At 43.4% G+C, this 8,856-nt stretch overlaps 1 long non-coding RNA gene across 1 annotated transcript; it reads left to right on the top strand.

Moving 5' to 3' along the window:
• The first annotated feature begins 1,661 nt into the window (after positions 1–1,661).
• On the top strand, positions 1,662–8,148 carry LOC114087449 (uncharacterized). The gene is made up of 3 exons (XR_003581824.2): positions 1,662–1,937; positions 6,890–6,986; positions 7,118–8,148. It is a non-coding gene; the product is annotated as an uncharacterized lncRNA (long non-coding RNA).
• The last annotated feature ends 708 nt before the right edge of the window (positions 8,149–8,856 follow it).

Consider the following 8,856-nt stretch of genomic DNA (forward strand, 5'->3'; position numbering starts at 1 on the left):
TACTCTTCTAAAAAGAGCATGCACTCTTCCTCTGCAAAAAGTTATCAATAACACAAACCAGATCCTCTTTTCATTAATCATGGTCCTGAAGTTTGCTGTCATTTCTGGTGCTTACAGATATTGCCTTTCTGTCTTTTACCTTTTCATGTCCTCCTCTGTCACCATTTGTCACATTTTCTTCAGTAGAGAAAGAAAACTCCTTTCTTTCAGCTATGACATGTGAAGGAAAAACAGCTGTTCCCAAATCCTTTTAATTCTATGGGTTATGGAATCTCATGAGTTCTGAAACTAATAATAGGACAGTCACCCTATCCTTACTCTGTCACCAAGTATCACTTTTATGAAAAGATGATTAAAGACGATGCTTAAGTTTTAGGTGGAGTCTTTGGAGGAAACGCCTTATTTAACATTTTTTGAGTCAACGTGGTGATCTGGGAGGGGGGTGGGTCAGGATGTCGACACAGCAGCGCCACCCGGAGGTTTCAGCCCTTGCTTTTGGGGGCTCCTGTCTTTGCTGTGGTTGCAACCATTTTCTTCCCTTGCACTTCCTTCCCCAGAAAAGTTGTGGTTCCTTCTTGGAGTTGAGCCAATGTCCAGCCTCTGTCTACAGCAGAGTCTGTGTCAGAACCTCCTGATGGGCTGTGGGCTTTCTGGTCCAACACGAGGTGGTGCCACGCTCAAGGAAGCAACAGGAAACTAATTATGAGGGGAAACAGAGCCGCCAGGATGGGGAACTGCCAAAGATAAATGTGTTCCTGATTAACTGTGAGAGACACAACAGGAAGGTCTGATCACAGGGGAGTGTTTGTATTGTTAGAGATATGCATATTTGGGCTGAGGCAGGTAAGCATATTTTTTACTTTTTTTTTTAATGCAGTAAGGTGCTAATAACTTGGTCACACACATAGTGTAAAAAAAAAATCACAAGAAACCAACTTAGGAAGTGAAAATTGGTTAACATCAGGGCCTACGTACAGAATCATCCAAGAGATTCTAGAAGCAGGCTAGGCAGAGGAACATTTTAGAGACATGTAGCCATAGGACATCATTTGGTTATACAAACCATGCTAGGTTGACCATGACTCAGACATGAAAGAGGAAACCTATGGCAGAATCAAGTTGGAACTACCTACCCCAGCGTCTGAGGTCCCCAAGGTCCGGCCTGAGCCTGTGTCCCCATAGTGACCCTCAGGTCCCTCTTAGTTCCTGAAGAGTGGAATTGGTCAGGAGATGCAGGGGCATAGCCCTGACTCTTTGCAGGGACCTCTCCCACTGTGCCAGGCCACCAAGCCTGGCAGCAAGGCCACTTTGTGTCCCCAGACCACCCCTCAGTCTTTCTTCCCCTGCCTATAATTGGAAAGCCCCTTCCTTTCCAGTTGTGTCTACATAACACCCCCACCCCTGGCATCACCCCTTGTCCAACCTCCATTCTTGGTGGCTTTGGTCAGCAAGAGGGTGGGTATGGGCTCTTACCCAACTGGGCTTCAAACCAGTAGGGAAAAAAAATATGCACCCTCCCCCTCTTCCACTTCTCATTTAATCTTTCTGGAGTGACCACGGTGAGTAAGTATTCTAGTTTCAACTAGGAATAGCATAAATTATTTCCCCACAGTGAGTTTCTGTTTCCTGTGGAGTTCTGAGTTCAGCTGGGAAGCGTCCTGTTGTGGGCTGCATGTTTGTGTCTCCCCCAATTCCTCTGTTGAAACCCTAGTCCTGAAGGCGATGGTACTTGGAGAGGGGGCCTGCGGGAGGATATTAGGTCTCAAGGGTAGAGCTGTCCTGAAAGGACTAGTGCCCTTCTGAGAAGAGACAGGAGAGGCCTTGCTTCCTCCCTGCCCTATGATTCACAAGAAAGCTGGGTGAAAACCCAGAAGAGAGTCCTCACTGACAATCCAACCCGGCTGGCACTCTGATCCGGGACTTTCAGCTTCAAAAAGGTGAGATACAAATGTTTGCTGTCCAAGCCACCCAAGCTATCATAATTTTTGTTCAAGCTGCTGAGACTAAGCTAGTTGCCACTGCATCCCACTGCAGATTTCTTTTCCTTGTCTTTTCCTCTGACTCAGTGAGGTGGTGGGTGCAGTGGTGGCTCTTAGTCTGTGTGTGGGGACCAGAGTCAAGCAGGTGAGAGATGTGTCAAGAAAAAAAAGTCCAAACTAGGACTTAGTGGCAGTTCTTGACTCCTAGAAATCAGAGAGGACCATCCTTCATCAGGATGTTGCTTTGTGACAAATGCCACCCTCATACCCCCGACCCATGTCATGCTGTCCCCTTCCGGTGCCTTGTGAAATCTTTTTGGGATGGTTTCTGTGTGGCCTCATTCCAGGCATTGGGTGATGGCTTCAGTTAAATATTGTTTTCACACTGACCTTTACTTATGAGTGTGTGTTCGTGTGACATATGTTTATGTGACATGTCCTTCTGTCTGAAAACTTCATGCTGGTCACCTGGCTTTGAAGTCCCCAGGCAAGAATCTGGGGCAGCTCATGGTGATGATCCTCATGCCGATGGTCCTCATGCTGTCTAGGGCACAACCTGATGGAAATTTCCTTGGCAAAAATTTTTTTGGGGGTCATAGCATTTAAACTTGCATCATGGTATAAATTTAGGTGGTTTAGCCATTAGGGGTTATCATCTCTCTTAATCTTAGGGGCAGTCACAGCAGGTAAGTATTCAGACTTTCCTCCAGTTTTCATTTCAAAAATTTGATCCTCAGAAAGCCCAGTGCGGGGAGCAAGTCCTTTGAGTCTGGCTTCTCTGCCCTTATCATCACCCTTGGAGTGGTTATAATAATAATTTATGTCTTATAATCCTTTCTTCTTCTTCTTTTTTTTTTTTTTTTTGGTGTGTGTGGTAAATTAAATCCATGTTCTTTGTTTAATAAATTATTTCAAATCTCTAGGAGCTATAATGGGAAGAATGTCTGTACCCCTCTCCTTCTCTCTCTGCTCCCCTGAGGTAGCTACTGTACTCAGTAGACAATTTAGGGCCCAACACTAATCACTGCATATATTATTTCTTGATTCTTTCATCCAATTTCTGCCTCAGGCCTGCCTTTCCTTCACTCAAGTGATTTCCTCATAGCCTCCCATCAGGTGTCAAGAGGAATCCAAAAGGTGTGGTTTCTGTCACTGTGGCAACTAAGATTATGGCCACTGTCTGAGGGCAGGCACTGCAGGGCTTGCTGGTGGGGTGGGCATTCAATCCATCCTTTGTGAATTGTTTTGGTTTTCTCATTTAGTTTAGGAAACATTTCTCCTTTTCCTGAGGACCACCTCCCGTTTTTATTCAAGGAGTGCTTTTGCTTGGGGACAGGGAAGAACATGGGTAGGCAGGCTGGAAAAGTAAAAGGAAAATCATCTTATTGGAATAGAGGGAGTCCTAGGGAGAACTTTCTGCAGGTAATAGGTTGTGAAGTTTAGAGCACCTGTTGTGAGATTTTTGCTTCCATGGAAATCATTATTTCAAACAAGGTGCACCAGGGTTTAGCTTTCTGGCTTTCCCTGAAGGATTTGTCCGGGTAGCTTAGTGTTTTGATTAATTAACATAAAGCTGAGATTCTACAGAAATGTAAATTGTTACCTTCCCCCACTCCCAGGAGTCCCTCTGGCCTGAAGGAAATGACGTGGAGCTGGAATTTCCACCTGGTGTTGCTTTGTTTGAATTTCCATTCTGGGGTGGGGGCAGAAGATCCCGCTTGTGGAATGCCACATTCACAGTACCACACTAGCGAAACAAAACCACCTGAGGTGGAGACTTGGCCTTTGCCATTGATGCCGGCAGCACAATATGAATGAAATAGCCACCGGGGGATGCCCACAGGGAACTTTGGGTTTGAAGGTGTGATGAACTCAGTCCCCTAACATTCTTGTATTGAAATCCTAACCCTCAAGGTGTTGTGTATTTAGAGATGGAGCCCTTGGGAGATGACTAAGTAATGAAGGTAGATTCTTCACAAAAAGAATTAATACTTTCATAATAAAAAGTCACAGTGCTCATGTGCCCCTTCTGCCATGCGACACAATAAGAAGGCATTATCTACAAGCCAGGAAGTGGACCCACCAGACATGGAGTCTGCTGGCACCTTCACTACCAGAATTGTGAGCAAGAAATTGCTGCTGCTTATAGGCCACCAAGTTGATGATATTTTGCTATAGCCACCTGAGTGAACTAAAACAGAAAGGGGGGTGGTGGTATCACAGGAACTCTGATCTTTGTAGACACAAAAGAACATGTATATGAAGTTAGAAAAGGACATCAGATTCTGACTTCTCACCAATTAGTCACAGATGTATATTTTCCATGCAAGGCAGAGTGCGTATGAAAGGAAGAATTCAGAGGGTGACCAGAGCAGATGCAGCCCCCACCCACCCCAAAATGACTGTAGGCCTGACCACATTAGTGGGGCGGGGAGGGGGGGAGAACCAGGCTTGGGGTCATACATCCTGGGCTGCCACTGACAGGTTGGGGAACATGGGCATAAAACCTTATTTCTGGGGCTATTGAGTGTCAGTGGACACGAGACTGCTGCACAGGAAACTCATAAGCTTTGCACAGCCTGTGGGAACTCAGTAACGTAGAAGAGTTTCCTTGTGTAGTGCTGCCCATGACAATTGCTTATCTGACACCAGCTGCTACTGTAAAGATGACTTGATCCCATCTGGGTTTACTAATTTCTTGGCTTTGAACATTTTCCTGCCAGGACCTGTAGAGGGTGTCAGAGTGCTTCACTGGCCTGTCCTTCCTGCCTCAGGTTCTCAGGGTCAGTTTCCCTGTTAGGTGCAGCTGGTTTCAATTTCTTTTAAAATCAGAAGGAAAGGAACCCCACCATATTAATGAATACATAATAATGAACTCAGCCTGTATTAGATCAATCTTTATACCAACACAGTTGTCAGGTATACTTTTGGTTGATTGATTGGTTTTTATGAAGGAAGTGGCCATGGAGACCAAAGTGCCTGGAATCCATGAAAGTCCTAATGTGGCTCAGTAGGTTCCTGAAAGTACTTTGAAGAGTGAGTTGGTAGCCTGGGCGGTTGCCTGCCCCTGTTTGCTGAACAGATCCATCCTGAAGAAAGGCACATGTGGTGAGTGTGATGAGCCAAGCGGCAGGAGCGGGTGAGGGCAGCTAGTGCTGATGGAGGTGAGAGGGGCCACATTAAGGCTTTTATTGAGATAGGGTCTGGCTAAGTTTCTCAGGCTGGCCTCCAACTTGCATTCCACCTCCCTTGGCCTCCTGAGAAGCATTATAGGCGTGTGGCTTTTTTTTTTTTTTAAGAACTGAAGCATCTACCTTAAATCCTGTAGAGATTCAGGAAATGATACTCCCAAAATGAAGACCTCATAAGTAGGCTGAGAAGCAACATTTCTCTCTGACCTTGTCCTTCCTTCCTATATTTTCTCCACCAAAGCAAAACATATAAACCAGAATTCTTCTTCCCCCAAATCAACCACAACAACTAGAATTATTACTCTAACCCTAACCCTGCCTGTCTTTTAAGGAGCTGGCCATAAAGAAATTCACACCCTGTCAGGAGCCGTCCATGGGCTGTGTGAGCTATTCACAAAGTGGCCAAATGAGGGGATAGGCCTGGCGTTGGGTGCTCCCTGTCACTGAGTGATCACCTCCCCCTCCAGCTCTGCCTTAGGTCCCACAGGGCACCTGAGATGGGTGTGACTTGCCAAAATGTCAATCAATCTGCTGACCACAGACATCAGAAGCAAGACTCCACCCTTGAAACCTTATCCCCCTCTAATCCTGCCCCCACCCCTTATAAAATAAAGGGATCCCGGGCTCACAAGCTCTTTCCAGAGCTCTTTTTCCAGCATGGAAGCTGACCCTTAAGGTCACAGAGCTGTCCCCCCCTTGATCTGAAAACCTTACGTCTGTGTTACGTGATTTTTCGCTGCTTTCTTAGTTTAATGTTGCAGCCAGCTCTTTTAAACCCCGTTCGTCTCTTCTGTGAGGGTCATGGGTGAGAAGACCCTTATTCTGGAGGAGTCCTGCCCATATCTGAGAAGAAAAAATGTTATAACTGGGAGAAGACAGGCCTTAGGGGGCTTCCTCACTGGTGTATTTTCGTGTCTTTAAATCTTCCTTCTGAAAGGTCTCATGTTATATAAAACCATGATCAAATGAATTTGTTATGCTTTTCTTTTGTTAACCTGACTTTTATTGTATCGGCGTTGGCTGTGACATTTTATGGTGGACAGGAAAAGGGATCACCCACTTTTTGACTCTACAAATTTCTCTAAAATGCATCACACTCCCTAACCTTCTGTGTGCAATTTTAACTTTTATCAAAGGATGTGTAGTGCACATGTGTATATATACATACATGTAATATATTTTTAGTCAAATAGTACTAAAAGAGTTAAGACAAGTCATGGGGTTCAGGACATGTCACCCTAAAATATAACAGTCAGAGATCAGAAACATGCTACCCCCCAAAATGCCTCTTTGGCATGAGGATTATTTTGAGAAACTGTAGACATAGGAGATACTCTGAAAACAAAAATAGAAGTTACTCTTTTTTAAGGGAAATAGACATCTATAAAGGAAATCACATACAAAGGTGTTTTTCAGTCTGTACAGGAAGAGAAGGATTATTCTGAATTGCTGGAAACTCACATCACCAGAGAAGGCCTGGACTTAGATTGGCATAACATACCTTACCCTTGGTTAAGGTGATTTTCCTGGTCACCTCCCTATAATTAGCTTTCCCCACAACTTTCTTTCTTTGATTCAACAAACGGTGGTATTTAAGCCTGGGGTCAAAGCCTCCTCTTTAAGGATAATTTTTTTTTTTTTTCATACTGGGAATTGAAGCCAGGGGCACTTTGCCACTGAGTCACATCGCCAGCCTTTTTCATTTTTTATTTGAAACAGGTTCTTGCTAAGTTGCTTAGGGCCTCACTACGTTGCTCAGGCTGGCCTCAAATTTGTGATCCTCTTGCCTCAGCCTCCCAAATTACTGGGATTACAGGTGGGTACCACAAGGCCACACCAGGTCTATCTTGGAATTACTAATTTCTTGCATATCACCCACATGCACATGTATAAGTTATGCATGTCAATAAACGTGTGTGTTTGTTTTTTTCTTGTCTTTTGGCTCAGGTTTCTGTTCCAAGTAAGCATCATATTTCCAGACCCAGGTTGGACTGTTCATCACTTGAAGATCAATACTTGGGAGCTGAAATTTGTGAGAATGAAATTGGTTTCATTCAAGGGCTGGCATCTTGAGAAGAAAGGATCCTGATAAGACACAGTGGGGCACTCAGAAATGCAGAGGATTAGAGAATAAGGAGAGGTGTTACACATTCTGATATTTATCCGAAATTCAACAGATGTTCTGGGTTCTGAAAATCTAAAGAAAGATGATTTAGCAGGAAACATCTTAATCATTAGGCGCTGCTTTTCTTTAGAATTTAGAATGCTGGGCAAAGGGAGGAGAAGCAAAAGTAATTCTACCAAGGACAACTCCCAAAGGAGTGGCCATGGTTACCCTGAGAAAAGTTAGAGGGAAATTATTTATCACCCACTACATGAATAATGGTGGTTCCTTAATTTACTTTTCTGTCTCTTTATTTCTTATCCTTGAAGGCAATCACTTGCAACTTTCCCAACTCCTTCCATTTTTTCCCCCTGGTATTTAACTTTTCCAAAAATAATTAATACTGCATTTCTAAGGAATATCTACCTACTTCTACTTCTCCACTTGTTCGTTTCAGATAGTAGCAATTGTTGTCCTCTTATGGCAGATGAAGATTTATCTGTCTTAACATCCTCACTTTATTCTTTATTCTCTGTCTTCACATAGCTGTCAGTAAAATTACATTATACTTTTAAAAATTAGTCTGTATTTAGAGAGTTTGTGTTAGTGCTATGGAAATATTACTGAATCAGGAACATTCTGCCCACCATGCAGTAGGCTGATCATTGAAGTCAAGAGTTTTGCAAAAGACAGAGAGTTTATTCATGAAGTGGTTCAATGTCAGGAGGCAGGAGCCCCAAGTTCCTAATAATGACTCAGGCAATGGTTGCCATTGTGAACCATACACCAGAGATGTAATCTGCAGCAAAGCTAATGGGAATATTCTGCTTAGTTACTTGCCCTCTAAGATTGGTAATAAAAGCAAATGAAACTAGTTTTTAATTCAGATTTTCCCTCATTTCAGACATGTTCACTGCTGAACCAAGTACTAACAATCGTGTTCCCTTTCTTATGCAGAATTTCGGTTGTCCAGAAGTTAATATTTGCCTCATTTTCAATATTTAGTTTTCTTTTTGTGCTACTCCTTAATTCTTCCTAAACAATCCACAAGATCAGCACAAAGCAGTCAAAGCCATCAGAACCAGTCTGTTCCATTCCTTCCTCTGAGCCTTTGTTGGAACACTCATTCTTTCTGCTGGAGGATGGGCCTCTACCGCAGGCCTCCTGGGACCCCTCGCTGCCACTCTCCTGGGGCTAGTTTTCCTGATCTAGCTTCTTGCCCTTTCTTCCTGAATTCATTTTCCCCCTTTATTCTCACATTTATGCTTTTGATAAATTTCATACTTTAATAGCTTCCTGAGAAAATGTGCATGAGAAATAATTTTTTCCCCAGATCATTATGTTTCTGAGAATGCCTTAATTTCACACCTCTAATCCATAGATTGGCTTCCTTATCCTATTCCTATTTGAAAGCATTTCTTCATTGCATCCTAGCTTTGCAGTATTGTTGAGAAGTCTCGAGTCATTTTTATTTTTTAGGCTTATATGTGATTGTGTTTTCTTTGGGAGAAGCTTTGAGGATGTTCTATCAATCACAGGAATTCTGTAACTTCACAGTATGCTTTGATGTGGAGTTTCTCAT

Source organism: Marmota flaviventris, chromosome 4, assembly GCF_047511675.1.
Source record: "Marmota flaviventris isolate mMarFla1 chromosome 4, mMarFla1.hap1, whole genome shotgun sequence".
In the NCBI taxonomy this organism is placed as follows: domain Eukaryota; kingdom Metazoa; phylum Chordata; class Mammalia; order Rodentia; family Sciuridae; genus Marmota; species Marmota flaviventris.